The 23,009-nt window shown below is 55.1% G+C and overlaps 44 non-coding genes and 5 pseudogenes across 44 annotated transcripts; all 49 read left to right on the top strand.

The window, feature by feature from the left end:
* The first annotated feature begins 156 nt into the window (after positions 1–156).
* On the top strand, positions 157–275 carry LOC135600473 (5S ribosomal RNA). The gene has a single exon (XR_010482794.1). It is a non-coding gene; the product is annotated as a 5S ribosomal RNA (ribosomal RNA).
* A 350-nt stretch (positions 276–625) lies between these two features.
* Positions 626–744, top strand: LOC135601286 (5S ribosomal RNA). Its single transcript, XR_010483584.1, has one exon. It is a non-coding gene; the product is annotated as a 5S ribosomal RNA (ribosomal RNA).
* A 350-nt stretch (positions 745–1,094) lies between these two features.
* On the top strand, positions 1,095–1,213 carry LOC135601220 (5S ribosomal RNA). Its single transcript, XR_010483520.1, has one exon. It is a non-coding gene; the product is annotated as a 5S ribosomal RNA (ribosomal RNA).
* A 350-nt stretch (positions 1,214–1,563) lies between these two features.
* LOC135604331 (5S ribosomal RNA) lies at positions 1,564–1,682 on the top strand. Its single transcript, XR_010484216.1, has one exon. It is a non-coding gene; the product is annotated as a 5S ribosomal RNA (ribosomal RNA).
* A 350-nt stretch (positions 1,683–2,032) lies between these two features.
* Positions 2,033–2,151, top strand: LOC135602451 (5S ribosomal RNA). The gene has a single exon (XR_010483985.1). It is a non-coding gene; the product is annotated as a 5S ribosomal RNA (ribosomal RNA).
* Positions 2,152–2,502: 351 nt separating this feature from the next.
* On the top strand, positions 2,503–2,621 carry LOC135602462 (5S ribosomal RNA). The gene has a single exon (XR_010483986.1). It is a non-coding gene; the product is annotated as a 5S ribosomal RNA (ribosomal RNA).
* A 351-nt stretch (positions 2,622–2,972) lies between these two features.
* On the top strand, positions 2,973–3,091 carry LOC135600484 (5S ribosomal RNA). Its single transcript, XR_010482805.1, has one exon. It is a non-coding gene; the product is annotated as a 5S ribosomal RNA (ribosomal RNA).
* Positions 3,092–3,441: 350 nt separating this feature from the next.
* Positions 3,442–3,560, top strand: LOC135599793 (5S ribosomal RNA). The gene has a single exon (XR_010482136.1). It is a non-coding gene; the product is annotated as a 5S ribosomal RNA (ribosomal RNA).
* A 350-nt stretch (positions 3,561–3,910) lies between these two features.
* On the top strand, positions 3,911–4,029 carry LOC135600051 (5S ribosomal RNA). Its single transcript, XR_010482385.1, has one exon. It is a non-coding gene; the product is annotated as a 5S ribosomal RNA (ribosomal RNA).
* Positions 4,030–4,379: 350 nt separating this feature from the next.
* On the top strand, positions 4,380–4,498 carry LOC135604343 (5S ribosomal RNA). Its single transcript, XR_010484217.1, has one exon. It is a non-coding gene; the product is annotated as a 5S ribosomal RNA (ribosomal RNA).
* A 350-nt stretch (positions 4,499–4,848) lies between these two features.
* On the top strand, positions 4,849–4,967 carry LOC135599939 (5S ribosomal RNA). The gene has a single exon (XR_010482276.1). It is a non-coding gene; the product is annotated as a 5S ribosomal RNA (ribosomal RNA).
* A 350-nt stretch (positions 4,968–5,317) lies between these two features.
* LOC135604549 (5S ribosomal RNA) lies at positions 5,318–5,436 on the top strand. Its single transcript, XR_010484237.1, has one exon. It is a non-coding gene; the product is annotated as a 5S ribosomal RNA (ribosomal RNA).
* A 350-nt stretch (positions 5,437–5,786) lies between these two features.
* LOC135600495 (5S ribosomal RNA) lies at positions 5,787–5,905 on the top strand. Its single transcript, XR_010482816.1, has one exon. It is a non-coding gene; the product is annotated as a 5S ribosomal RNA (ribosomal RNA).
* A 350-nt stretch (positions 5,906–6,255) lies between these two features.
* Positions 6,256–6,374, top strand: LOC135600307 (5S ribosomal RNA). The gene has a single exon (XR_010482632.1). It is a non-coding gene; the product is annotated as a 5S ribosomal RNA (ribosomal RNA).
* A 350-nt stretch (positions 6,375–6,724) lies between these two features.
* On the top strand, positions 6,725–6,843 carry LOC135599631 (5S ribosomal RNA). The gene has a single exon (XR_010481978.1). It is a non-coding gene; the product is annotated as a 5S ribosomal RNA (ribosomal RNA).
* Positions 6,844–7,193: 350 nt separating this feature from the next.
* On the top strand, positions 7,194–7,312 carry LOC135600225 (5S ribosomal RNA). Its single transcript, XR_010482552.1, has one exon. It is a non-coding gene; the product is annotated as a 5S ribosomal RNA (ribosomal RNA).
* A 350-nt stretch (positions 7,313–7,662) lies between these two features.
* Positions 7,663–7,781, top strand: LOC135599947 (5S ribosomal RNA). The gene has a single exon (XR_010482284.1). It is a non-coding gene; the product is annotated as a 5S ribosomal RNA (ribosomal RNA).
* Positions 7,782–8,131: 350 nt separating this feature from the next.
* On the top strand, positions 8,132–8,250 carry LOC135600308 (5S ribosomal RNA). The gene has a single exon (XR_010482633.1). It is a non-coding gene; the product is annotated as a 5S ribosomal RNA (ribosomal RNA).
* A 350-nt stretch (positions 8,251–8,600) lies between these two features.
* On the top strand, positions 8,601–8,719 carry LOC135600922 (5S ribosomal RNA). Its single transcript, XR_010483232.1, has one exon. It is a non-coding gene; the product is annotated as a 5S ribosomal RNA (ribosomal RNA).
* A 350-nt stretch (positions 8,720–9,069) lies between these two features.
* On the top strand, positions 9,070–9,188 carry LOC135601748 (5S ribosomal RNA; annotated as a pseudogene).
* A 350-nt stretch (positions 9,189–9,538) lies between these two features.
* Positions 9,539–9,657, top strand: LOC135603427 (5S ribosomal RNA). The gene has a single exon (XR_010484114.1). It is a non-coding gene; the product is annotated as a 5S ribosomal RNA (ribosomal RNA).
* Positions 9,658–10,007: 350 nt separating this feature from the next.
* Positions 10,008–10,126, top strand: LOC135601632 (5S ribosomal RNA). The gene has a single exon (XR_010483904.1). It is a non-coding gene; the product is annotated as a 5S ribosomal RNA (ribosomal RNA).
* Positions 10,127–10,476: 350 nt separating this feature from the next.
* Positions 10,477–10,595, top strand: LOC135600506 (5S ribosomal RNA). The gene has a single exon (XR_010482827.1). It is a non-coding gene; the product is annotated as a 5S ribosomal RNA (ribosomal RNA).
* A 350-nt stretch (positions 10,596–10,945) lies between these two features.
* LOC135600356 (5S ribosomal RNA) lies at positions 10,946–11,064 on the top strand. The gene has a single exon (XR_010482679.1). It is a non-coding gene; the product is annotated as a 5S ribosomal RNA (ribosomal RNA).
* Positions 11,065–11,414: 350 nt separating this feature from the next.
* LOC135602474 (5S ribosomal RNA) lies at positions 11,415–11,533 on the top strand. Its single transcript, XR_010483988.1, has one exon. It is a non-coding gene; the product is annotated as a 5S ribosomal RNA (ribosomal RNA).
* A 350-nt stretch (positions 11,534–11,883) lies between these two features.
* On the top strand, positions 11,884–12,002 carry LOC135604354 (5S ribosomal RNA). Its single transcript, XR_010484218.1, has one exon. It is a non-coding gene; the product is annotated as a 5S ribosomal RNA (ribosomal RNA).
* A 350-nt stretch (positions 12,003–12,352) lies between these two features.
* LOC135600009 (5S ribosomal RNA) lies at positions 12,353–12,471 on the top strand. Its single transcript, XR_010482344.1, has one exon. It is a non-coding gene; the product is annotated as a 5S ribosomal RNA (ribosomal RNA).
* Positions 12,472–12,822: 351 nt separating this feature from the next.
* On the top strand, positions 12,823–12,941 carry LOC135602486 (5S ribosomal RNA). The gene has a single exon (XR_010483989.1). It is a non-coding gene; the product is annotated as a 5S ribosomal RNA (ribosomal RNA).
* A 351-nt stretch (positions 12,942–13,292) lies between these two features.
* Positions 13,293–13,411, top strand: LOC135604034 (5S ribosomal RNA). Its single transcript, XR_010484186.1, has one exon. It is a non-coding gene; the product is annotated as a 5S ribosomal RNA (ribosomal RNA).
* A 350-nt stretch (positions 13,412–13,761) lies between these two features.
* On the top strand, positions 13,762–13,880 carry LOC135599985 (5S ribosomal RNA). Its single transcript, XR_010482322.1, has one exon. It is a non-coding gene; the product is annotated as a 5S ribosomal RNA (ribosomal RNA).
* A 350-nt stretch (positions 13,881–14,230) lies between these two features.
* Positions 14,231–14,349, top strand: LOC135599969 (5S ribosomal RNA). The gene has a single exon (XR_010482306.1). It is a non-coding gene; the product is annotated as a 5S ribosomal RNA (ribosomal RNA).
* Positions 14,350–14,699: 350 nt separating this feature from the next.
* Positions 14,700–14,818, top strand: LOC135599637 (5S ribosomal RNA). The gene has a single exon (XR_010481984.1). It is a non-coding gene; the product is annotated as a 5S ribosomal RNA (ribosomal RNA).
* A 350-nt stretch (positions 14,819–15,168) lies between these two features.
* On the top strand, positions 15,169–15,287 carry LOC135604639 (5S ribosomal RNA). Its single transcript, XR_010484246.1, has one exon. It is a non-coding gene; the product is annotated as a 5S ribosomal RNA (ribosomal RNA).
* Positions 15,288–15,637: 350 nt separating this feature from the next.
* On the top strand, positions 15,638–15,756 carry LOC135600518 (5S ribosomal RNA). The gene has a single exon (XR_010482838.1). It is a non-coding gene; the product is annotated as a 5S ribosomal RNA (ribosomal RNA).
* A 350-nt stretch (positions 15,757–16,106) lies between these two features.
* LOC135600498 (5S ribosomal RNA) lies at positions 16,107–16,225 on the top strand. The gene has a single exon (XR_010482819.1). It is a non-coding gene; the product is annotated as a 5S ribosomal RNA (ribosomal RNA).
* A 350-nt stretch (positions 16,226–16,575) lies between these two features.
* Positions 16,576–16,694, top strand: LOC135602061 (5S ribosomal RNA; annotated as a pseudogene).
* A 350-nt stretch (positions 16,695–17,044) lies between these two features.
* On the top strand, positions 17,045–17,163 carry LOC135600192 (5S ribosomal RNA). Its single transcript, XR_010482519.1, has one exon. It is a non-coding gene; the product is annotated as a 5S ribosomal RNA (ribosomal RNA).
* A 350-nt stretch (positions 17,164–17,513) lies between these two features.
* LOC135602855 (5S ribosomal RNA) lies at positions 17,514–17,632 on the top strand (annotated as a pseudogene).
* Positions 17,633–17,982: 350 nt separating this feature from the next.
* Positions 17,983–18,101, top strand: LOC135600530 (5S ribosomal RNA). The gene has a single exon (XR_010482850.1). It is a non-coding gene; the product is annotated as a 5S ribosomal RNA (ribosomal RNA).
* Positions 18,102–18,451: 350 nt separating this feature from the next.
* On the top strand, positions 18,452–18,570 carry LOC135603515 (5S ribosomal RNA; annotated as a pseudogene).
* Positions 18,571–18,920: 350 nt separating this feature from the next.
* Positions 18,921–19,039, top strand: LOC135601376 (5S ribosomal RNA). Its single transcript, XR_010483672.1, has one exon. It is a non-coding gene; the product is annotated as a 5S ribosomal RNA (ribosomal RNA).
* A 350-nt stretch (positions 19,040–19,389) lies between these two features.
* LOC135601144 (5S ribosomal RNA) lies at positions 19,390–19,508 on the top strand. Its single transcript, XR_010483447.1, has one exon. It is a non-coding gene; the product is annotated as a 5S ribosomal RNA (ribosomal RNA).
* Positions 19,509–19,757: 249 nt separating this feature from the next.
* LOC135602096 (5S ribosomal RNA) lies at positions 19,758–19,876 on the top strand (annotated as a pseudogene).
* Positions 19,877–20,224: 348 nt separating this feature from the next.
* LOC135601325 (5S ribosomal RNA) lies at positions 20,225–20,343 on the top strand. Its single transcript, XR_010483620.1, has one exon. It is a non-coding gene; the product is annotated as a 5S ribosomal RNA (ribosomal RNA).
* Positions 20,344–20,693: 350 nt separating this feature from the next.
* On the top strand, positions 20,694–20,812 carry LOC135600541 (5S ribosomal RNA). Its single transcript, XR_010482861.1, has one exon. It is a non-coding gene; the product is annotated as a 5S ribosomal RNA (ribosomal RNA).
* Positions 20,813–21,162: 350 nt separating this feature from the next.
* On the top strand, positions 21,163–21,281 carry LOC135601078 (5S ribosomal RNA). Its single transcript, XR_010483383.1, has one exon. It is a non-coding gene; the product is annotated as a 5S ribosomal RNA (ribosomal RNA).
* A 350-nt stretch (positions 21,282–21,631) lies between these two features.
* On the top strand, positions 21,632–21,750 carry LOC135600665 (5S ribosomal RNA). The gene has a single exon (XR_010482982.1). It is a non-coding gene; the product is annotated as a 5S ribosomal RNA (ribosomal RNA).
* Positions 21,751–22,099: 349 nt separating this feature from the next.
* Positions 22,100–22,218, top strand: LOC135600309 (5S ribosomal RNA). The gene has a single exon (XR_010482634.1). It is a non-coding gene; the product is annotated as a 5S ribosomal RNA (ribosomal RNA).
* A 350-nt stretch (positions 22,219–22,568) lies between these two features.
* On the top strand, positions 22,569–22,687 carry LOC135603301 (5S ribosomal RNA). The gene has a single exon (XR_010484102.1). It is a non-coding gene; the product is annotated as a 5S ribosomal RNA (ribosomal RNA).
* The last annotated feature ends 322 nt before the right edge of the window (positions 22,688–23,009 follow it).

Raw genomic sequence — 23,009 nt, forward strand, 5'->3', positions numbered from 1 at the left:
ATACGCAGTCGTTGTGCTAGGGCTCGGAGAGAGCTTGCAATAGGGATTTCGAGACCGTTCGAGAAAGCGCCGACGGTTTCGTGACTGGCAAGAGGCTCCGGACGTTGATACGCCGATCGCGACGTGAACATAGGCGAGGGACGAAGCATGCGAAACGGGTGCGATAATGCCAGCACTAAATCACCGGATCCCATCAAAACTCCGAAGTTAAGCGTGCTTGGGCCAGAGTAGTACTAGGATGGGTGACCCCCTGGGAAGTCCTCGTGTTGCACTCCTTTTTGCATCCCGGGATACGAAACATCTCCCGTAGAGCTCCGAGACGATTGTTTTGGGGCTCGAAATTTGCTGTGATAGCTACGCTGTCAGTATCGAGGGGCTCGGAGAGAGCTTTCCGGATTGGGGTCGCAATAGCGATTCCGAGTTCGTTCTAGAAAGTGCCGATGGTTTCGGCACGTGCTTGCGGTGACCGATACGCAGTCGTCGGGCGAGGGCTCGGAGAGAGCTTGGAATAGGGATTTCGTGAACGTTCGAGAAAGTGCCGACGGTTTCGTGACGGGCAAGAGGCTCCGGACGTTGATGCACCGATCGCGACGTGAACATAGGTGAGGGACGAAGCACGCGAAATGGGTGCGATAATGCCAGCACTAAATCACCGGATCCCATCAAAACTCCCAAGTTAAGCGTGCTGAGGCCAGAGTAGTACTAGGATGGGTGACCCCCTGGGAAGTCCTCGTGTTGCACTCCTTTTTGCATCGCGGGATACGAAACATCTCCCGTAGAGCTCCGAGACGATTGTTTTGGGGCTCGAAATTTGCCGTGACCGCTGCGCTGTCAGTATCGAGGGGCTCGGAGAGAGCTTTCCGGATTGGGGTCGCAATAGTGATTCCGAGTTCGTTCTAAAAAGTGCCGATGGATTCTGCACGCGCTTGCCGTGACCGATACGCAGTTATCGGGCTAGGGCTCGGAGAGAGCTTGCAATAGGGATTTCGAGACCGTTCGAGAAAGCGCCGACGGTTTCGTGACGGGCAAGAGGCTCCGGACGTTGATGCGCCGACCGCGACGTGCACATAGGCGAGGGACGAAGCACGCGAAATGGGTGCGATTATGCCAGCACTAAATCACTGGATCCCATCAAAACTCCGAAGTTAAGCGTGCTTGGGCTAGAGTAGTACTAGGATGGGTGACCCCCTGGGAAGTCCTCGTGTTGCACTCCTTTTTGCATCCCGGGATACGAAACATCATCCGTAGAGCTCCGAGATGATTGTTTTGGGGCTCGAAATTTGCCATGACCGCTACGCTGTCAGTATCGAGGGGCTCGGAGAGAGCTTTCCGGATTGGGGTCGCAATAGCGATGCCGAGTTCGTTCTAGAAAGTGCCGATGGTTTCGGCACGTGCTTGCCGTGACCGATACGCAGTCGTCGGGCTAGGGCTCGGAGAGAGCTTGCAATAGGGATTTCGAGACCGTTCAAGAAAGCGCCGACGGTTTCGTGACTGGCAAGAGGCTCCAGACGTTGATACGCCGACCGCGACGTGCACATAGGCGAGGGACGAAGCACGCGAAATGGGTGCGATAATGCCAGCACTAAATCACCAGATCCCATCAAAACTCCGAAGTTAAGCGTGCTTGGGCCAGAGTAGTACTAGGATGGGTGACCCCCTGGGAAGTCCGTGTGTTGCACTCCTTTTTGCATCCCGGGATACGAAACATCTCCCGTAGAGCTCCGAGACGATTGTTTTGGGGCTGGAAATTTGCTGTGACCGCTACGCTGTCAGTATCGAGGGGCTCGGAGAGAGCTTTCCGGATTGGGGTCGCAATAGCGATTCCGATTACGTTCTAGAAAGTGCCGATGGTTTCGGCACGTGCTTGCCGTGACCGATACGCAGTCGTCGGGCTACGGCTCGGAGAGAGCTTGCAATAGGGATTTCGTGAACGTTCGAGAAAGTGCCGACGGTTTAGTGACGGGCAAGAGGCTCCGGACGTTGATGCGCCGATCGCGACGTGAACATAGGCGAGGGACGAAGCACGCGAAAAGGGTGCGATAATGCCAGCACTAAATCACCGGATCCCATCAAAACTCCGAAGTTAAGCGTGCTTGGGCCAGAGTAGTACTAGGATGGGTGACCCCCAGGGAAGTCCTCGTGTTGCACTCCTTTTTGCATCGCGGGATACGAAACATCATCCGGTAGAGCTCCGAGACGATTGTTTTGGGGCTCGAAATTTGCCATGACCGCTACGCTGTCAGTATCGAGGGGCTCGGAGAGAGCTTTCCGGATTGGGGTCGAAATAGCGATTCCGAGTTCGTTCTAGAAAGTGCCGATGGTTTCGGCACGTGCTTGCCGTGACCGATACGCAGTCGTTGGGCTAGGGCTCGGAGAGAGCTTGCAATAGGGATTTCGTGAACGTTCGAGAAAGTGCCGACGGTTTAGTGACGGGCAAGAGGCTCCGGACGTTGATGCGCCGATCGCGACGTGAACATAGGCGAGGGACGAAGCACGCGAAACGGGTGCGATAATGCCAGCACTAAATCACCGGATCCCATCAAAACTCCGAAGTTAAGCGTGCTTGGGCCAGAGTAGTACTAGGATGGGTGACCCCCAGGGAAGTCCTCGTGTTGCACTCCTTTTTGCATCATGGGATACGAAACATCATCCCGTAGAGCTCCGAGACGATTGTTTTGGGGCTCGAAATTTGCCATGACCGCTACGCTGTCAGTATCGAGGGGCTCGGAGAGAGCTTTCCGGATTGGGGTCGCAATAGCGATTCCGAGTTCGTTCTAGAAAGTGCCGATGGTTTCGGCACGTACTTGCCGTGACCGATACGCAGTCGTTGGGCTAGGGCTCGGAGAGAGCTTGCAATAGGGATTTCGAGACCGTTCGAGAAAGTGCCGACGGTTTCGTGACTGGCAAGAGGCTCCGGACGTTGATACGCCGATCGCGACGTGAACATAGGCAAGGGACGAAGCACGCGAAACGGGTGCGATAATGCCAGCACTAAATCACCGGATCCCATCAAAACTCCGAAGTTAAGCGTGCTTGGGCCAGAGTAGTACTAGGATGGGTGACCCCCTGGGAAGTCCTCGTGTTGCACTCCTTTTTGCATCCCGGGATACGAAACATCATCCGTAGAGCTCCGAGACGATTGTTTTGGGGCTGGAAATTTGCTGTGACCGCTACACTGTCAGTATCGAGGGGCTCGGAGAGAGCTTTCCGGATTGGGGTCGCAAAAGCGATTCCGAGTTCGTTCCAGAAAGTGCCGATGGTTTCGGCACGTGCTTGCCGTGACCGAAACGCAGTCGTCGGGCTAGGGCTCGGAGAGATCTTGCAATAGGGATTTTGAGACCGTTCGAGAAAGCGCCGACGGTTTCGTGACTGGCAAGAGGCTCCGGACGTTGATACACCGACCGCGACGTGCACATAGGCGAGGGACGAAGCACGCGAAATGGGTGCGATAATGCCAACACTAAATCACCGGATCCCATCAAAACTCCGAAGTTAAGCGTGCTTGGGCCAGAGTAGTACTAGGATGGGTGACCCCCTGGGAAGTCCGTGTGTTGCACTCCTTTTTGCATCCCGGGATACGAAACATCTCCCGTAGAGCTCCGAGACGATTGTTTTGGGGCTGGAAATTTGTCGTGACCGCTACTCTGTAAGTATCGAGGGGCTCGGAGAGAGCTTTCCGGATTGGGGTCGCAATAGCGATTCCGAGTTCGTTCTAGAAAGTGCCGATGGTTTCGGCACGTGCTTGCCGTGACCGATACGCAGTCGTCGGGCTAGGGCTCGGAGAGAGCTCGCAATAGGGATTTCGTGAACGTTCGAGAAAGTGCCGACGGTTTAGTGATGGGCAAGAGGCTCCGGACGTTGATGCGCCGATCGCGACGCGAACATAGGCGAGGGACGAAGCACGCGAAACGTGTGCGATAATGCCAGCACTAAATCACCGGATCCTATTAAAACTCCGAAGATAAGCGTGCTTGGGCCGGAGTAGTACTAGGATGGGTGACCCCCTGGGAAGTCCTCGTGTTGCATTCCTTTTTGCATCACGGGATACGAAACATCTCCCGTAGAGCTCCGAGACGATTGTTTTGGGGCTCGAAATTTGTCGTGACCGCTACGCAGTCAGTATCGAGGGGCTCGGAGAGAGCTTTCCGGATTGGGGTCGCAATAGCGATGCCGAGTTCGTTCTAGAAAGTGCCGATGGTTTCGGCACGTGCTTGCCGTGACCGATACGCAGTCGTCGGGCTAGGGCTCGGAGAGAGCTTGCAATAGGGATTTCGAGACCGTTCGAGAAAGCGCCGACGGTTTCGTGACTGGCAAGAGGCTCCAGACGTTGATACGCCGACCGCGACGTGCACATAGGCGAGGGACGAAGCACGCGAAATGGGTGCGATAATGCCAGCACTAAATCACCAGATCCCATCAAAACTCCGAAGTTAAGCGTGCTTGGGCCAGAGTAGTACTAGGATGGGTGACCCCCTGGGAAGTCCGTGTGTTGCACTCCTTTTTGCATCCCGGGATACGAAACATCTCCCGTAGAGCTCCGAGACGATTGTTTTGGGGCTGGAAATTTGCTGTGACCGCTACGCTGTCAGTATCGAGGGGCTCGGAGAGAGCTTTCCGGATTGGGGTCGCAATAGCGATTCCGATTACGTTCTAGAAAGTGCCGATGGTTTCGGCACCTGCTTGCCGTGACCGATACGCAGTCGTCGGGCTACGGCTCGGAGAGAGCTTGCAATAGGGATTTCGTGAACGTTCGAGAAAGAGCCGACGGTTTAGTGACGGGCAAGAGGCTCCGGACGTTGATGCGCCGATCGCGACGTGAACATAGGCGAGGGACGAAGCACGCGAAACGGGTGCGATAATGCCAGCACTAAATCACCGGATCCCATCAAAACTCCGAAGTTAAGCGTGCTTGGGCCAGAGTAGTACTAGGATGTGTGACCCCCTGGGAAGTCCTCGTGTTGCACTCCTTTTTGCATCGCGGGATACGAAACATCTCCCGTAGAGCTCCGAGACGATTGTTTTGGGGCTCGAAATTTACCGTGACCGCTACGCTGTCAGTATCGAGGGGCTCGGAGAGAGCTTTCCGGATTGGGGTCGCAATAGCGATTTCGAGTTCGTTCTAGAAAGTGCCGATGGTTTCTGCACACGCTTGCCGTGACCGATACGCAGTCATCGGGCTAGGGCTCGGAGAGAGCTTGCAATAGGGATTTCGAGACCGTTCGAGAAAGCACCGACGGTTTCGTGACGGGCAAGAGGCTCCGGACGTTGATGCGCCGACTGCGACGTGTACATAGGCGAGGGACGAAGCAAGCGAAACGGGTGCGATAATGCCAGCACTAAATCACCGGATCCCATCAAAACTCCGAAGGTAAGCGTGCTTGGGCAAGAGTAGTACTAGGATGGGTGACCCCCTAGGAAGTCTTCGTGTTGCACTCCTTTTTGTATCCCGGTATACGAAACATTTCCCGTAGAGCTCCGAGACGATTGTTTTGGGGCTCGAAATTTGCTGTGACCACTACGCTGTCAGTATCGAGGGGCTCGGAGAGAGCTTTCCGGATTGTGGTCGCAATAGCGATTCCGTGTTCGTTCTAGAAAGTGCCGATGGTTTCGGCACGTGCTTGCCGTGACCGATACGCAGTCGTCGGGCTAGGGCTCAGAGAGAGCTTGCAATAGGAATTTCGTGAACGTTCGAGAAAGTGCCGACGGTTTAGTGACGGGCAAGAGGCTCTGGACGTTGATGCGCCGATCGCGACGTGAACATAGGCGAGGGACGAAGCACGCGAAACGGGTGCGATAATGCCAGCACTAAATCACCGGATCCCATCAAAACTCCGAAGTTAAGCGTGCTTGGGCCAGAGTAGTACTAGGATGGGTGACCCCCTGGGAAGTCCTCGTGTTGCACTCCTTTTTGCATCGCGGGATAGGAAATATCTCCCGTAGAGCTCCGAGACGATTGTTTTGGGGCTTGAAATTTGCCGTGACCGCTACGCTGTCAGTATCGAGGGGTTCGGAGAGAGCTTTCCGGATTGGGGTCGCAATAGCGATTCCGAGATCGTTCTAGAAAGTGCCGATGGTTTCCGCACGTGCTTGTCGTGACCGATACGCAGTCGTTGGGCTAGGGCTCGGAGAGAGCTTGCAATAGGGATTTCGAGACCGTTCGAGAAAGCGCCGACGGTTTCGTGACTGGCAAGAGGCTCCGGACGTTGATACGCCGACCACGACGTGCACATAGGCGAGGGACGAAGCACGCGAAATGGGTGCGATAATGCCAACACTAAATCACCGGATCCCATCAAAACTCCGAAGTTAAGCGTGCTTGGGCCAGAGTAGTACTAGGATGGGTGACCCCCTAGGAAGTCCTCGTGTTGCACTCCTTTTTGCATCCCGGGATACGAAACATCATCCGTAGATCTCCGAGACGATTGTTTTGGGGCTCAAAATTTGCTGTGATCGCTACGCTGTCAGTATCGAGGGGCTCGGAGAGAGCTTTCCGGATTGGGGTCGCAAAAGCGATTCCGAGTTCGTTCTAGAAAGTGCCGATGGTTTCGGCACGTGCTTGCCGTGACCGATACGCAGTCGTCGGGCTAGGGCTCGGAGAGAGCTTGCAATAGGGATTTCGTGAACGTTCGAGAAAGTGCCGACGGTTTAGTGACGGGCAAGAGGCTCCGGACGTTGATGCGCCGATCGCGACGTGAACATAGGCGAGGGACGAAGCACGCGAAACGGGTGCGATAATGCCAGCACTAAATCACCGGATCCCATCAAAACTCCGAAGTTAAGCGTGCTTGGGCCAAAGTAGTACTAGGATGGGTGACCCCCTGGGAAGTCCTCGTGTTGCACTCCTTTTTGCATCCCGGGATACGAAACATCATTCGTAGAGCTCCGAGACGATTGTTTTGGGGCTCGAAATTTGCTGTGACCGCTACGCTATCAGCATCGAGGGGCTCGGAGAGAGCTTTCCGGATTGGGGTCGCAATAGCGATTCCGAGTTCGTTCTAGAAAGTGCCGATGGTTTCGGCACGTGCTTGCCGTGACCGATACGCAGTCGTCGGGCTAGGGCTCGGAGAGAGCTTGCAATAGGGATTTCGTGAACGATCGAGAAAGTGCCGACGGTTTAGTGACGGGCAAGAGGCTCCGGACGTTGATGCGCCGTTCGCGACGTGAACATAGGCGAGGGACGTAGCACGTGAAACGGGTGCGATAATGCCAGCACTAAATCACCGGATCCCATCAAAACTCCGAAGTTAAGCGTGCTTGGGCTAGAGTAGTCCTAGGATGGGTGATCCCCTGGGAAGTCCTCGTGTTGCACTCCTTTTTGCATCCCGGGATACGAAACATCATCCGTAGAGCTCCGAGATGATTGTTTTGGGGCTCGAAATTTGCTGTGACCGCTACGCTCTCCGTATCGAGGGGCTCGGAGAGAGCTTTCCGGATTGGGGTCGCAATAGCGATTCCGAGTTCGTTCTAGAAAGTGCCGATGGTTTCGGCACGTGCTTGCCGTGACCGATACGCAGTCGTCGGGGTAGGGCTCGGAGAGAGCTTGCAATAGGGATTTCGTGAACGTTCGAGAAAGTGCCGACGGTTTAGTGACGGGCAAGAGGCTCCGGACGTTGATGCGCCGATCGCGACGTGAACATAGGCGAGGGACGAAGCATGCGAAACGGGTGCGATAATGCCAGCACTAAATCACCGGATCCCATCAAAACTCCGAAGTTAAGCGTGCTTGGGACAGAGTAGTACTAGGATGGGTGACCCCCTGGGAAGTCCTCGTGTTGCACTCCTTTTTGCATCGCGGGATACGAAACATCTCCCGTAGAGCTCCGAGACGATTGTTTTGGGGCTCGAAATTTGCTGTGACCGCTACGCAGTCAGTATCGAGGGGCTCGGAGAGAGCTTTCCGGATTGGGGTCGCAATAGCGATTCCGAGTTCGTTCTAGAAAGTGCCGATGGTTTCCGCACGTGCTTGCCGTGACCGATACGCAGTCGTTGGGCTAGGGCTCGGAGAGAGCTTGCAATAGGGATTTCGAGACCGTTCGAGAAAGCGCCGACGGTTTCGTGACTGGCAAGAGGCTCCGGACGTTGATACGCCGACCGCGACGTGCACATAGGCGAGGGACGAAGCACGCGAAATGGGTGCGATAATGCCAACACTAAATCACCGGATCCCATCAAAACTCCGAAGTTAAGCGTGCTTGGGCCAGAGTAGTACTAGGATGGGTGACCCCCTAGGAAGTCCTCGTGTTGCACTCCTTTTTGCATCCCGGGATACGAAACATCATCCGTAGATCTCCGAGACGATTGTTTTGGGGCTCAAAATTTGCTGTGATCGCTACGCTGTCAGTATCGAGGGGCTCGGAGAGAGCTTTCCGGATTGGGGTCGCAATAGCGATTCCGAGTTCGTTCTAGAAAGTGCCGATGGTTTCGGCACGTGCTTGCCGTGACCGATACGCAGTCGTCGGGCTAGGGCTCGGAGAGAGCTTGCAATAGGGATTTCGTGAACGTTCGAGAAAATGCCGACGTTTTAGTGACGGGCAAGAGGCTCCGGACGTTGATGCGCCGATCGCGACGTGAACATAGGCGAGGGACGAAGCACGCGAAACGGGTGCGATAATGCCAGCACTAAATCACCGGATCCCGTCAAAACTCCGAAGTTAAGCGTGCTTGGGCCATAGTAGTAGTAGGATGGGTGACCCCCTGGGAAGTCCTCGTGTTGCACTCCTTTTTGCATCGCGGGATACAAAACATCTCCCGTAGAGCTCCGAGACGATTGTTTTGGGGCTCGAAATTTGCCGTGACAGCTATGCTGTCAGTATCGAGGGGCTCGGAGAGAGCTTTCCGGATTGGGGTCGCAATAGCGATTCTGAGTTCGTTCTAGAAAGTGCCGATGGTTTCGGCACGTGCCTGCCGTGACCGATACGCAGTCGTCGGGCTAGGGCTCGGAGAGAGCTTGCAATAGGGATTTCGAGACCGTTCGAGAAAGCGCCGACGGTTTCGTGACTGGCAAGAGGTTCCGGACGTTGATACGCCGACCGCGATGTGCACAGAGGCGAGGGATGAAGCACGCGAAATAGGTGCGATAATGCCAACACTAAATCACCGGATCCCATCAAAACTCCGAAGTTAAGCGTGCTTGGGCCAGAGTAGTACTAGGATGAGTGACCCCCTGGGAAGTCCGTGTGTTGCACTCCTTTTTGCATCCCGGGATACGAAACATCGCCCGTAGAGCTCCGAGACGATTGTTTTGGGGCTGGAACTTTGTCGTGACCACTACGCTGTCAGTATCGAGGGGCTCGGAGAGAGCTTTCCGGAATGGGGTCGCAATTGCGATTCCGAGTTCGTTCTAGAAAGTGCCGATGGTTTCGGCACGTGCTTGCCGTGACCGATACGCAGTCGTCGGGCTAGGGCTCGGAGAGAGCTTGCAATAGGGATTTCGTGAACGTTCGAGAAAGTGCCGACGGTTTAGTGACGGGCAAGAGGCTCCGGACGTTGATGCGCCGATCGCGACGTGAACATAGGCGAGGGACGAAGCACGCGAAACGGGTGCGATAATGCCAGCACTAAATCACCGGATCCCATCAAAACTCCGAAGTTAAGCGTGCTTGGGCCAGAGTAGTACCAGGATGGGTGACCCCCAGGGAAGTCCTCGTGTTGCACTCCTTTTTGCATCGCGGGATACGAAACATCTCCCGTAGAGCTCCGAGACGATTGTTTTGGGGCTCGAAATTTGCCGTGACCGCTACGCTGTCAATATCGAGGGGCTCGGAGAGAGCTTTCCGGATTGGGGTCGCAATAGCGATTCCGAGTTCGTTCTAGAAAGTGCCGATGGTTTCGGCACGTGCTTGCCGTGACCGATACGTAGTCGTCGGGCTAGGGCTCGGAGAGAGCTTGCAATAGGGATTTCGAGACCGTTCGAGAAAGCGCCGACGGTTTCGTGACTGGCAAGAGGCTCCGGACGTTGATACGCCGACCGCGACGTGCACATAGGCGAGGGACGAAGCACGCGAAATGGGTGCGATAATGCCAGCACAAAATCACCGGATCCCATCAAAACTCCGAAGTTAAGCGTGCTTGGGCCAGAGTAGTACTAGGATGGGTGACCCCCTGGGAAGTCCGTGTGTCGCACTCCTTTTTGCATCCCGGGATACGAAACATCTCCCGTAGAGCTCCGAGACGATTGTTTTGGGGCTGGAAATTTGCTGTGACCGCTACGCTGTCAGTATCGAGGGGCTCGGAGAGAGCTTTCCGGATTGGGGTCACAATAGCAATTCCGATTTCGTTCTAGAAAGTGCCGATGGTTTCGGCACGTGCTTGCCGTGACCGATACGAAGTCGTCGGGCTAGGGCTCGGAGAGAGCTTGCAATAGGGATTTCGTGAACGTTCGAGAAAGTGCCGACGGTTTAGTGACGGGCAAGAGACTCCGGTCGTTGATGCGCCGATCGCGACGTGAACATAGGCGAGGGACGAAGCACGCGAAATGGGTGCGATAATGCCAGCACTAAATCACCGGATCCCATCAAAACTCCGAAGTTAAGCGTGCTTGGGCCAGAGTAGTACTAGGATGGGTGACCCCCTGGGAAGTCCTCGTGTTGCACTCCTTTTTGCATCCCGGGATATGAAACATCATCCGTAGAGCTACGAGACGATTGTTTTGGGGCTCGAAATTTGCTGTGACCGCTACGCTGTCAGCATCGAGGGGCTCGGAGAGAGCTTTCCGGATTGGGGTCGCAATAGCGATTCCGAGTTCGTTCTAGAAAGTGCCGATGGTTTCGGCACGTGCTTGCCGTGACCGATACGCAGTCGTCGGGCTAGGGCTCGGAGAGAGCTTGCAATAGGGATTTCGTGAACGTTCGAGAAATTGCCGACGGTTTAGTGACGGGCAAGAGGCTCCGGACGTTGATGCGCCGATCGCGACGTGGACATAGGCGAGGGACGTAGCACGTGAAACGGGTGCGATAATGCCAGCACTAAATCACCGGATCCCATCAAAACTCCGAAGTTAAGCGTGCTTGGGCCAGAGTAGTCCTAGGATGGGTGATCCCCTGGGAAGTCCTCGTGTTGCACTCCTTTTTGCATCCCGGGATACGAAACATCATCCGTAGAGCTCCGAGACGATTGTTTTAGGGCTGGAAATTTGCTGTGACCGCTACACTGTCAGTATCGAGGGGCTCGGAGAGAGCTTTCCGGATTGGGGTCGCAATAGCGATTCCGAGTTCGTTCTAGAAAGTGCCGATGGTTTCGGCACGTGCTTGCCGTGACCGATACGCAGTCGTTGGGCTAGGGCTCGGAGAGAGCTTGCAATAGGGATTTCGTGAACGTTCGAGAAAGTGCCGACGGTTTAGTGACGGGCAAGATGCTCCGGACGTTGATGCGCCGATCGCGACGTGAACATAGGCGAGGGACGAAGCACGCAAAACGGGTGCGATAATGCCAGCACTAAATCACCGGATCCCATCAAAACTCCGAAGTTAAGCGTGCTTGGGCCAGAGTAGTACTAGGATGGGTGACCCCCAGGGAAGTCCTCGTGTTGCACTCCTTTTTGCATCGCGGGATACGAAACATCATCCGTAGAGCTCCGAGATGATTGTTTTGGGGCTCGAAATTTGCTGTGACCGCTACGCTGTCAGTATCGAGGGGCTCGGAGAGAGCTTTCCGGATTGGGGTCGCAATAGCGATGCCGAGTTCGTTCTAGAAAGTGCCGATGGTTTCGGCACGTGCTTGCCGTGACCGATACGCAGTCGTCGGGCTAGGGCTCGGAGAGAGCTTGCAATAGGGATTTCGAGACCGTTCGAGAAAGCGCCGATGGTTTCGTGACTGGCAAGAGGCTCCAGACGTTGATACGCCGACCGCGACGTGCACATAGGCGAGGGACGAAGCACGCGAAATGGGTGCGATAATGCCAGCACTAAATCACCAGATCCCATCAAAACTCCGAAGTTAAGCGTGCTTGGGCCAGAGTAGTACTAGGATGGGTGACCCCCTGGGAAGTCCGTGTGTTGCACTCCTTTTTGCATCCCGGGATACGAAACATCTCTCGTAGAGCTCCGAGACGATTGTTTTGGGGCTGGAAATTTGCTGTGACCGCTACGCTGTCAGTATCGAGGGGCTCGGAGAGAGCTTTCCGGATTGGGGTCGCAATAGCGATTCCGATTACGTTCTAGAAAGTGCCGATGGTTTCGGCACGTGCTTGCCGTGACCGATACGCAGTCGTCGGGCTACGGCTCGGAGAGAGCTTGCAATAGGGATTTCGTGAACGTTCGAGAAAGTGCCGACGGTTTAGTGACGGGCAAGAGGCTCCAGACGTTGATGCGCCGATCGCGACGTGAACATAGGCGAGGGACGAAGCACGCGAAACGGGTGCGATAATGCCAGCACTAAATCACCGGATCCTATCAAAACTCCGAAGTTAAGCGTGCTTGGGCCAGAGTAGTACTAGGATGGGTGACCCCCAGGGAAGTCCTCGTGTTGCACTCCTTTTTGCATCGCGGGATACGAAACATCATCCCGTAGAGCTCCGAGACGATTGTTTTGGGGCTCGAAATTTGCCATGACCGCTACGCTGTCAATATCGAGGGGCTCGGAGAGAGCTTTCCGGATTGGGGTCGCAATAGCGATTCCGAGTTCGTTCTAGAAAGTGCCGATGGTTTCGGCACGTGCTTGCCGTGACCGATACGCAGTCGTTGGGCTAGGGCTCAGAGAGAGCTTGCAATAGGGATTTCGTGAACGTTCGAGAAAGTGCCGACGGTTTAGTGACGGGCAAGAGGCTCCGGACGTTGATGCGCCGATCGCGACGTGAACATAGGCGAGGGACGAAGCACGCGAAACGGGTGCGATAATGCCAGCACTAAATCACCGGATCCCATCAAAACTCCGAAGTTAAGCGTGCTTGGGCCAGAGTAGTACTAGGATGGGTGACCCCCAGGGAAGTCCTCGTGTTGCACTCCTTTTTGCATCGCGGGATACGAAACATCATCCCGTAGAGCTCCGAGACGATTGTTTTGGGGCTCGAAATTTGCCATGACCGCTACGCTGTCAGTATCGAGGGGCTCGGAGAGAGCTTTCCGGATTGGGGTCGCAATAGCGATTCCGAGTTCGTTCTAGAAAGTGCCGATGGTTTTGGCACGTACTTGCCGTGACCGATACGCAGTCGTTGGGCTAGGGCTCGGAGAGAGCTTGCAATAGGGATTTCGAGACCGTTCGAGAAAGCGCCGACGGTTTCGTGACTGGCAAGAGGCTCCGGACGTTGATACGCCGATCGCGACGTGAACATAGGCGAGGGACGAAGCACGCGAAACGGGTGCGATAATGCCAGCACTAAATCACCGGATCCCATCAAAACTCCAAAGTTAAGCGTGCTTGGGCCAGAGTAGTACTAGGATGGGTGACCCCCTGGGAAGTCCTCGTGTTGCACTCCTTTTTGCATCCCGGGATACGAAACATCATCCGTAGAGCTCCGAGACGATTGTTTTGGGGCTCGAAATTTGCTGTGATAGCTACGGTGTCAGTATCGAGGGGCTCGGAGAGAGCTTTCCGGATTGGGGTCGCAATAGCGATTCCGAGTTCGTTCTAGAAAGTGCCGATGGTTTCGGCACGTGCTTGCGGTGACCGATACGCAGTCGTCGGGCGAGGGCTCGGAGAGAGCTTGCAATAGGGATTTCGTGAACGTTCGAGAAAGTGCCGACGGTTTCGTGACGGGCAAGAGGCTCCGGACGTTGATGCACCGATCGCGACGTGAAAATAGGCGAGGGACGAAGCACGCGAAACGGGTGCGATAATGCCAGCACTAAATCACCGGATCCCATCAAAACTCCGAAGTTAAGCGTGCTGAGGCCAGAGTAGTACTAGGATGGGTGACCCCCTGGGAAGTCCTCGTGTTGCACTCCTTTTTGCATCGCGGGATACGAAACATCTCCCGTAGAGCGCCGAGACGATTGTTTTGGGGCTCGAAATTTTCCGTGACCGCTGCGCTGTCAGTATCGAGGGGCTCGGAGAGAGCTTTCCGGATTGAGGTCGCAATAGTGATTCCGAGTTCGTTCTAGAAAGTGCCGATGGATTCTGCACGCGCTTGCCGTGACCGATACGCAGTCATCGGGCTAGGGCTCGGAGAGAGCTTGCAATAGGGATTTCGAGACCGTTCGAGAAAGCGCCGACGGTTTCGTGACGGGCATGAGGCTCCGGACGTTGATGCGCCGACCGCGATGTGCACATAGGCGAGGGACGAAGCACGCGAAATGGGTGCGATTATGCCAGCACTAAATCACCGGATCCCATCAAAACTCCGAAGTTAAGCGTGCTTGGGCCAGAGTAGTACTAGGATGGGTGACCCCCTGGGAAGTCCTCGTGTTGCACTCCTTTTTGCATCCCGGGATACGAAACATCTCCCGTAGAGCTCCGAGACGATTGTTTTGGGGCTGGAAATTTGCTGTGACCGCTACGCTGTCAGTATCCAGGGGATCGGAGAGAGCTTTCCGGATTGGGGTCGCAATAGCGATTCCGAGTTCGTTCTAGAAAGTGCCGATGGTTTCGGCACGTGCTTGCCGTGACCGATACGCAGTCGTCGGGCTAGGGCTCGGAGAGAGCTTGCAATAGGGATTTCGTGAACGTTCGAGAAAGTGCCGACGGTTTAGTGACGGGCAAGAGGCTCCGGACGTTGATGCGCCGATCGCGACGTGAACATAGGCGAGGGACGAAGCACGAGAAACTGGTGCGATAATGCCAGCACTAAATCACCGGATCCCATCAAAACTCCGAAGTTAAGCGTGCTTGGGCCAGAGTAGTACTAGGATGGGTGACCCCCTGGGAAGTCCTCGTGTTGCATTCCTTTTTGCATCGCGGGATACGAAACGTCTCCCGTAGAGCTCCGAGACGATTGTTTTGGGGCTCGAAATTTGCCGTGACCGCTACGCAGTCAGTATCGAGGGGCTCGGAGAGAGCTTTCCGGATTGGGGTCGCAAAAGCGATTCCGAGTTCGTTCCAGAAAGTGCCGATGGTTTCGGCACGTGCTTGCCGTGACCGAAACGCAGTCGTCGGGCTAGGGCTCGGAGAGATCTTGCAATAGGGATTTTGAGACCGTTCGAGAAAGCGCCGACGGTTTCGTGACGGGCAAGAGGCTCCGGACGTTGATGCGCCGACTGCGACGTGTACATAGGCGAGGGATGAAGCAAGCGAAACGGGTGCGATAATGCCAGCACTAAATCACCGGATCCCATCAAAACTCCGAAGGTAAGCGTGCTTGGGCAAGAGTAGTACTAGGATGGGTGACCCCCTGGGATGTCCTCGTGTTGCACTCCTTTTTGTATCCCGGGATACGAAATATCTCCCGTAGAGCTCCGAGACGATTGTTTTGGGGCTCGAAATTTGCTGTGACCGCTACGCTGTCAGTATCGAGGGGCTCGGAGAGAGCTTTCCGGATTGTGGTCGCAATAGCGATTCCGTGTTCATTCTAGAAAGTGCCGATGGTTTCGGCACGTGCTTGCCGTGACCGATACGCAGTCGTCGGGCTAGGGCTCAGAGAGAGCTTGCAATAGGAATTTCGTGAACGTTCGAGAAAGTGCCGACGGTTTAGTGACGGGCAAGAGGCTCTGGACGTTGATGCGCCGATCGTGACGTGAACATAGGCGAGGGACGAAGCACGCGAAACGGGTGCGATAATGCCAGCACTAAATCACCGGATCCCATCAAAACTCCGAAGTTAAGCGTGCTTGGGCCAGAGTAGTACTAGGATGGGTGACCCCCTGGGAAGTCCTCGTGTTGCACTCCTTTTTGCATCGCGGGATAGGAAACATCTCCCGTAGAGCTCCGAGACGATTGTTTTGGGGCTCGAAATTTGCCGTGACCGCTACGCAGTCAGTATCGAGGGGCTCGGAGAGAGCTTTCCGGATTGGGGTCGCAATAGCGATTCCGAGTTCGTTCTAGAAAGTGCCGATGGTTTCGGCACGTGCTTGCCGTGACCGATATGCAATCGTCGGGCTAGGGCTCGGAGAGATTTTGCAATAGGGATTTCGAGACCGTTCGAGAAAGCGCCGACGGTTTCGTGACTGGCAAGAGGCTCCGGACGTTGATACGCCGACCGCGACGTGCACATAGGCGAGGGTCGAAGCACGCGAAATGGGTGCGATAATGCCAACACTAAATCACCGGATCCCATCAAAACTCCGAAGTTAAGCGTGCTTGGGCCAGAGTTGTACTAGGATGGGTGACCCCTTGGGAAGTCCGTGTGTTGCACTCCTTTTTGCATCCCGGGATACGAAACATCTCCCGTAGAGCTCCGAGACGATTGTTTTGGGGCTGGAAATTTGCTGTGACCGCTACGCTGTCAGTACCGAGGGGCTCGGAGAGAGCTTTCCGGATTGGGGTCGCAATAGCGATTCCGAGTTCGTTCTAGAAAGTGCCGATGGTTTCGGCACGTGCTTGCCGTGACCGATACGCAGTCGTCGGGCTAGGGCTCGGAGAGAGCTTGCAATAGGGATTTCGTGAACGTTCGAGAAAGTGCCGACGGTTTAGTGATGGGCAAGAGGCTCCGGACATTGATGCGCCGATCGCGACATGAACATAGGCGAGGGACGAAGCACGCGAAACGGGTGCGATAATGCCAGCACTAAATCATCGGATCCCATCAAAACTCCGAAGTTAAGCGTGCTTGGGCCAAAGTAGTACTAGGATGGGTGACCCCCTGGGAAGTCCTCGTGTTGGACTCCTTTTTGCATCGCGGGATACGAAACATCTCCCGTAGAGCTCCGAGACGATTGTTTTGGTGCTCGAAATTTGCTGTGACCGTTACGCTGTCAGTATCGAGGGGCTCGGTGAGAGCTTTCCGGATTGGGGTCGCAATAGCGATTCCGAGTTCGTTCTAGAAAGTGCCGATGGTTTCGGCACGTGCTTACCGTGACCGATACGCAGTCATCGGGCTAGGGCTCGGAGAGAGCTTGCAATAGGGATTTCGTGAACGTTCGAGAAAGTGCCGACGGTTTAGTGACGGGCAAGAGGCTCCGGACTTTGATACGCCGATCGCGACGTGAACTTAGGCGAGGGACGAAGCACGCGAAACAGGTGCGATAATGCCAGCACTAAATCACCGGATCCCATCAAAACTCTGAAGTTAAGCGTGCTTGGGCCAGAGTAGTACTAGGATGGGTGACCCCCTGGGAAGTCCTCGTGTTGCACTCATTTTTGCATCCCGGGATACGAAATATCTCCCGTAGAGCTCCGAGACGATTGTTTTGGGGCTGGAAATTTGCTGTGACCGCTACGCAGTCAGTATCGAGGGGCTCAGAGAGAGCTTTCCGGATTGGGGTCGCAATAGCGATTCCGAGTTCGTTCTAGAAAGTGCCGATGGTTTTTGCACGTGCTTGCCGTGATTGATACGCAGTCGTCGGGCTAGGGCTCGGAGAGAGCTTGCAATAGGGATTTCGAGACCGTTCGAGAAAGCGTCGACGGTTTCGTGATGGGCAAGAGGCCCCGGACGTTGATGCGCCGACTGTGACGTGCATATAGGCGAGGGACGAAGCACGCGAAACGGGTGCGATAATGCCAGCACTAAATCACCGGATCCCATCAAAACTCCGAAGTTAAGCGTGCTTGGGCCAGAGTAGTACTAGGTTGGGTGACCCCCTGGGATGTCCTCATGTTACACTCATTTTTGCATCCCGGGATACGAAATATCTCCCGTAGAGCTCCGAGACGATTGTTTTGGGGCTGGAAATTTGCTGTGACCGCTACGCTGTCAGTATCGAGGGGCTCGGAGAGAGCTTTCCGGATTGGGGTCGCAATAGCGATTCCGAGTTCGTTCTAGAAAGTTCCGATGGTTTCGGCATGTGCTTGCTGTGACCGATACGCAGTCGTCGGGCTAGGGCTCGGAGAGAGCTTGCAATAGGGATTTAGTGAACGTTCGAGAAAGTGCCGACGGTTTAGTGACGGGCAAGAGGCTCCGGACTTTGATGCGTCGATCGCGACGTGAACTTAGGCGAGGGACGAAACACGCGAAACGGGTGCGATAATGCCAGCACTAAATCACCGGATCCCATCAAAACTCCGAAGTTAAGCGTGCTTGGGCCAGAGTAGTACTAGGATGGGTGACCCCCTGGGAAGTCCTCGTGTTGCACTCCTTTTTGCATCGCGGGATACGAAACATCTCCCGTAGAGCTCCGAGACGATTGTTTTGGGGCTCGAAATTTGCCGTTACCGCTACGCAATCAGTATCGAGGGGCTCGGAGAGAGCTTTCCGGATTGGGGTCGCAATAGCGATTCCGAGTTCGTTCTAGAAAGTGCCGATGGTTTCTACATGCGCTTGCCGTGACTGATACGTTGTCGTCGGGCTAGGGCTCGGAGAGAGCTTGCAATAGGGATTTCGTGACCGTTCGAGAAAGCGCCGACGGTTTCGTGACGGGCAAGAGGCTCCGGACGTTGATGCACCGAGTGTGACGTGCACATAGGCGACGGACGAAGCACGCGAAACGGGTGCGATAATGCTAGCACTAAATCACCGGATCCCATCAAAACTCCGAAGTTAAGCGTGCTTGGGCCAGAGTAGTACTAGGTTGGGTGACCCCCTGGGATGTCCTCATGTTACACTCATTTTTGCATCCCGGGATACGAAATATCTCCCGTAGAGCTCCGAGACGATTGTTTTGGGGCTGGAAATTTGCTGTGACCGCTACGCAGTCAGTATCGAGGGGCTCGGAGAGAGCTTTCCGGATTGGGGTCGCAATAGTGATTCCGAGTTCGTTCTAGAAAGTGCCGATGGTTTCGGCACGTGCTTGCCGTGACCGATACGCAGTCGTCGGGCTAGGGCTCGGAGAGAGCTTGCAAAAGGGATTTCGTGAACGTTCGAGAAAGTGCCGACGGTTTCGTGACGGGCAAGAGGCTCCGGACGTTGATGCGCCGATCGCAACGTGAACATAGGCGAGGGACGAAGAACGCGAAACGGGTGCGATAATGCCAGCACTAAATCACCGGATCCCATCAAAACTCTGAAGTTATGCGTGCTTGGGCCAAAGTAGTACTAGGATGGGTGACCCCCTGGGAAGTCCTCGTGTTGCACTCCTTTTTGCATCGCGGGATACGAAACATCACCCGAAGAGCTCCGAGACGATTGTTTTGGGGCTCGAAATTTGCCATGACCGCGACGCAGTCAGTATCGAGGGGCTCAAAGAGAGCTTTCCGGATTGGGGTCGCAATAGCGATTCCGAGTTCGTTCTAGAAAGTGCCGATGGTTTCTACACGCGCTTGCCGTGACCGATACGCAGTCGTCGGGCTAGGGCTCGGAGAGAGATTGCAATAGGGATTTCGAGACCGTTCGAGAAAGCGCCGACGGTTTCATGACGGGCAAGAGGCTTCGGACGTTGATGCGCCGACTGCGACGTGCACATAGGCGAGGGACGAAGCACGCGAAACGGTTGTGATAATGCTAGCACTGAATCACCGGATCCTATCAAAACTCCGAAGTTAAGCGTGCTTGGGCCAGAGTAGTACTAGGATGGGTGACCCCCTGGGAAGTCCTCGTGTTGCACTCCTTTTTGCATCGCGGGATACGAAACATCTCCCGTAGAGCTCCGAGACGATTGTTTTGGGGCTCAAAATCTGCTGTGACCGCTACGCTGTCAGTATCGAGGGGCTCGGAGAGAGCTTTCCGGAGAGAGCTTGCAATAGGGATTTCGTGAACGTTCGAGAAAGTGCCGACGGTTTCATGACGGGCAAGAGGCTCCGGACGTTGATGCGCCGATCGCGACGTGAACATAGGCGAGGGACGAAGCACGCGAAACGGGTGCGATAATGCCAGCACTAAATCACCGGATCCCATCAAAACTCCCAAGTTATGCGTGCTTGGGCCAAAGTAGTACTAGGATGGGTGACCCCCTGGGAAGTCCTCGTGTTGCACTCCTTTTTGCATCCCGGGATACGAACATCTCCCGTAGAGCTCCGAGACGATTGTTTTGGGGCTCGAAATTTGCCGTGACCGCTACGCAGCCAGTATCGAGGGTTCGGAGAGAGCTTTCCGGATTGGGGTCGCAATAGCGATTCCGAGTTCGTTCTAGAAAGTGCTGATGGTTTCTGCACGCGCTTGCCGTGACTGATACGCAGTCGTCGGGCGAGGGCTCGGAGAGAGCTTGCAATAGGGATTTCGTGAACGTTTGAGAAAGCGCTGACGGTTTCGTGACGGGCAAGAGGCTCCGGACGTTGATGCGCCGATCGCGACGTGAACATAGGCGAGGGACGAAGCACGCGAAACGAGTGCGATAATGCCAGCACTAAATCACCGGATCCCATCAAAACTCCGAAGTTAAGCGTGCTTGGGCCATAGTAGTACTAGGATGGGTGACCCCCTAGGGAGTCCTCGTGTTGCACTCCTTTCTGCATCCCGGGATACGAAACATCTACCGTAGAGCTCCGAGATGATTGTTTTGGGGCTGGAAATTTGCCATGACAGCTACGCAGCCAGTATCGAGGGGCTCGGAGAGAGCTTTCCGGATTGGGGTCGCAATAGCGATTCCGAGTTCATTCTAGAAAGTGCTGATGGTTTCTACACGCGCTTGCCGTGACCGATACGCAGTCGTCGGGCTAGGGCTCGGAGAGAGCTTGCAGTAGGAATTTCGAGACCGTTCGAGAAAGCGCCGACGGTTTAGTGATGGGCAAGAGGCTACGGACGTTGATGCGCCGACCGCGACGTGCACATAGGCGAGGGACGAAGCACGCGAAACGGGTGCGATAATGCCAGCACTAAATCACCGGATCCCATCAAAACTCCGAAGTTAAGCGTGCTTGGGCCAGAGTAGTACTAGGATGGGTGACCCCCTGGGAAGTCCTCGTGTTGCACTCCTTTTTGCATCGCGGGATACGAAACATCTCCCGTAGAGCTCCGAGACGATTGTTTTGGGGCTCGAAATTTGCCGTGACCGCTACGCAGTCAGTATCGAGGGGCTCGGAGAGAGCTTTCCGGATTGGGGTCGCAATAGCGATTCCGAGTTCGTTCTAGAAAGTGCCGATGGTTTCTGCATGCGCTTGCCATGACTGATACGTAGTCATCGGGCTAGGGCTCGGAGAGAGCTTGCAATAGGGATTTCGTGACCGTTCGAGAAAGCGCCGACGGTTTCGTGACGGGCAAGAGGCTCCGGACGTTGATGCGCCGACTGTGACGTGCACATAGGCGAGGGATGAAGCACGCGAAACGGGTGCGATAATGCCAGCACTAAATCACCGGATCCCAACAAAACTCCGAAGTTAAGTGTGCTTGGGCCAGAGTAGTACTAGGATGGGTGACCCCCTGGGATGTCCTCGTGTTGCACTCCTTTTTGCATCCCGGGATACGAAACATCTCCCGTAGAGCTCCGAGACGATTGTTTTGGGGCTGGAAATTTGCTGTGACCACTACGCAGTCAGTATCGAGGGGCTCGGAGAGAGCTTTCCGGATAGGGGTCGCAATAGCGATTCCGAGTTCGTTCTAGAAAGTGCCGATGGTTTCGGCACGTGCTTGCCGTGACCGATACGCAGTCGTCGGGCTAGGGCTCGGAGAGAGCTTGCAATAGGGATTTCGTGAACGTTCGAGAAAGTGCCGACGGTTTTGTGATGGGCAAGAGGCTCCGGACGTTGATGCGCCGATCGCGACGTGAACATAGGCAAGGGACGAAGCACGCGAAACGGGTGCGATAATGCCAGCACTAAATCACCGGATCCCATCAAAACTCCGAAGTTATGCGTGCTTGGGCCAAAGTAGTACTAGGATGGGTGACCCCCTGGGAAGTCCTCGTGTTGCACTCCTTTTTGCATCCCGGGATACGAACATCTCCCGTAGAGCTCCGAGACGATTGTTTTGGGGCTCGAAATTTGCCGTGACCACTACGCAGCCAGTATCGAGGGGCTCGGAGAGAGCTTTCCGGATTGGGGTCGCAATAGCGATTCCGAGATCGTTCTAGAAAGTGCTGATGGTTTCTGCACGCGCTTGCCGTGACCGATACGCAGTCGTCGGGCTAGGGCTCGGAGAGAGCTTGCAATAGGGATTTCGTGAACGTTTGAGAAAGCGCTGACGGTTTCGTGACGGGCAAGAGGCTCCGGACGTTGATGCGCCGATCGCGACGTGAACATAGGCGAGGGACGAAGCACGCGAAACGGGTGCGATAATGCCAACACTAAATCACCGGATCCCATCAAAACTCCGAAGTTAAGCGTGCTTGGGCCAGAGTAGTACTAGGATGGGTGACCCCCTAGGAAGTCCTCGTGTTGCACTCCTTTTTGCATCCCGGGATACATAACATCTACCGTAGAGCTCCGAGATGATTGTTTTGGGGCTGGAAATTTGCCGTGACCGCTACGCAGCCAGTATCGAGGGCCTCGGAGAGAGCTTTCCGGATTGGGGTCGCAATAACGATTCCGAGTTCATTCTAGAAAGTGCTGATAGTTTCTGCACGCGCTTGCCATGACCGATACGCAGTCGTCGGGCTAGGGCTCGGAGAGAGCTTGCAATAGGGATTTCGAGACCGTTCGAGAAAGCGCCGACGGTTTAGTGATGGGCAAGAGGCTCCGGACGTTGATGCGCCAACCACGACGTGCACATAGGCGAGGGACGAAGCACGCGAAACGGGTGCGATAATGCCAGCACTAAATCACCGGATCCCATCAAAACTCTGAAGTTAAGCGTGCTTGGGCCAGAGTAGTACTAGGATGGGTGACCCCCTGGGAAGTCCTCGTGTTGCACTCCTTTTTGCTTCGCGGGATACGAAACATCTCCCGTAGAGCTCCGAGACGATTGTTTTGGGGCTGGAAATTTGCTGTGACCGCTACGCAGTCAGTATCGAGGGGCTCGGAGAGAGCTTTCCGGATTGGGGTCGCAATAGTGATTCCGAGTTCGTTCTAGAAAGTGCCGATGGTTTCTGCATGCGCTTGCCGTGACTGATACGTAGTCGTCGGGCTAGGGCTAGGAGAGAGCTTGCAATAGGGATTTCGAGACCGTTCGAGAAAGCACCGACGGTTTAGTGATGGGCAAGAGGCTCCGGACGTTGATGCGCCAACCATGACGTGCA

Source organism: Musa acuminata, chromosome BXJ2-1 (genome assembly GCF_036884655.1).
Source record: "Musa acuminata AAA Group cultivar baxijiao chromosome BXJ2-1, Cavendish_Baxijiao_AAA, whole genome shotgun sequence".
In the NCBI taxonomy this organism is placed as follows: Eukaryota; Viridiplantae; Streptophyta; class Magnoliopsida; order Zingiberales; family Musaceae; genus Musa; species Musa acuminata.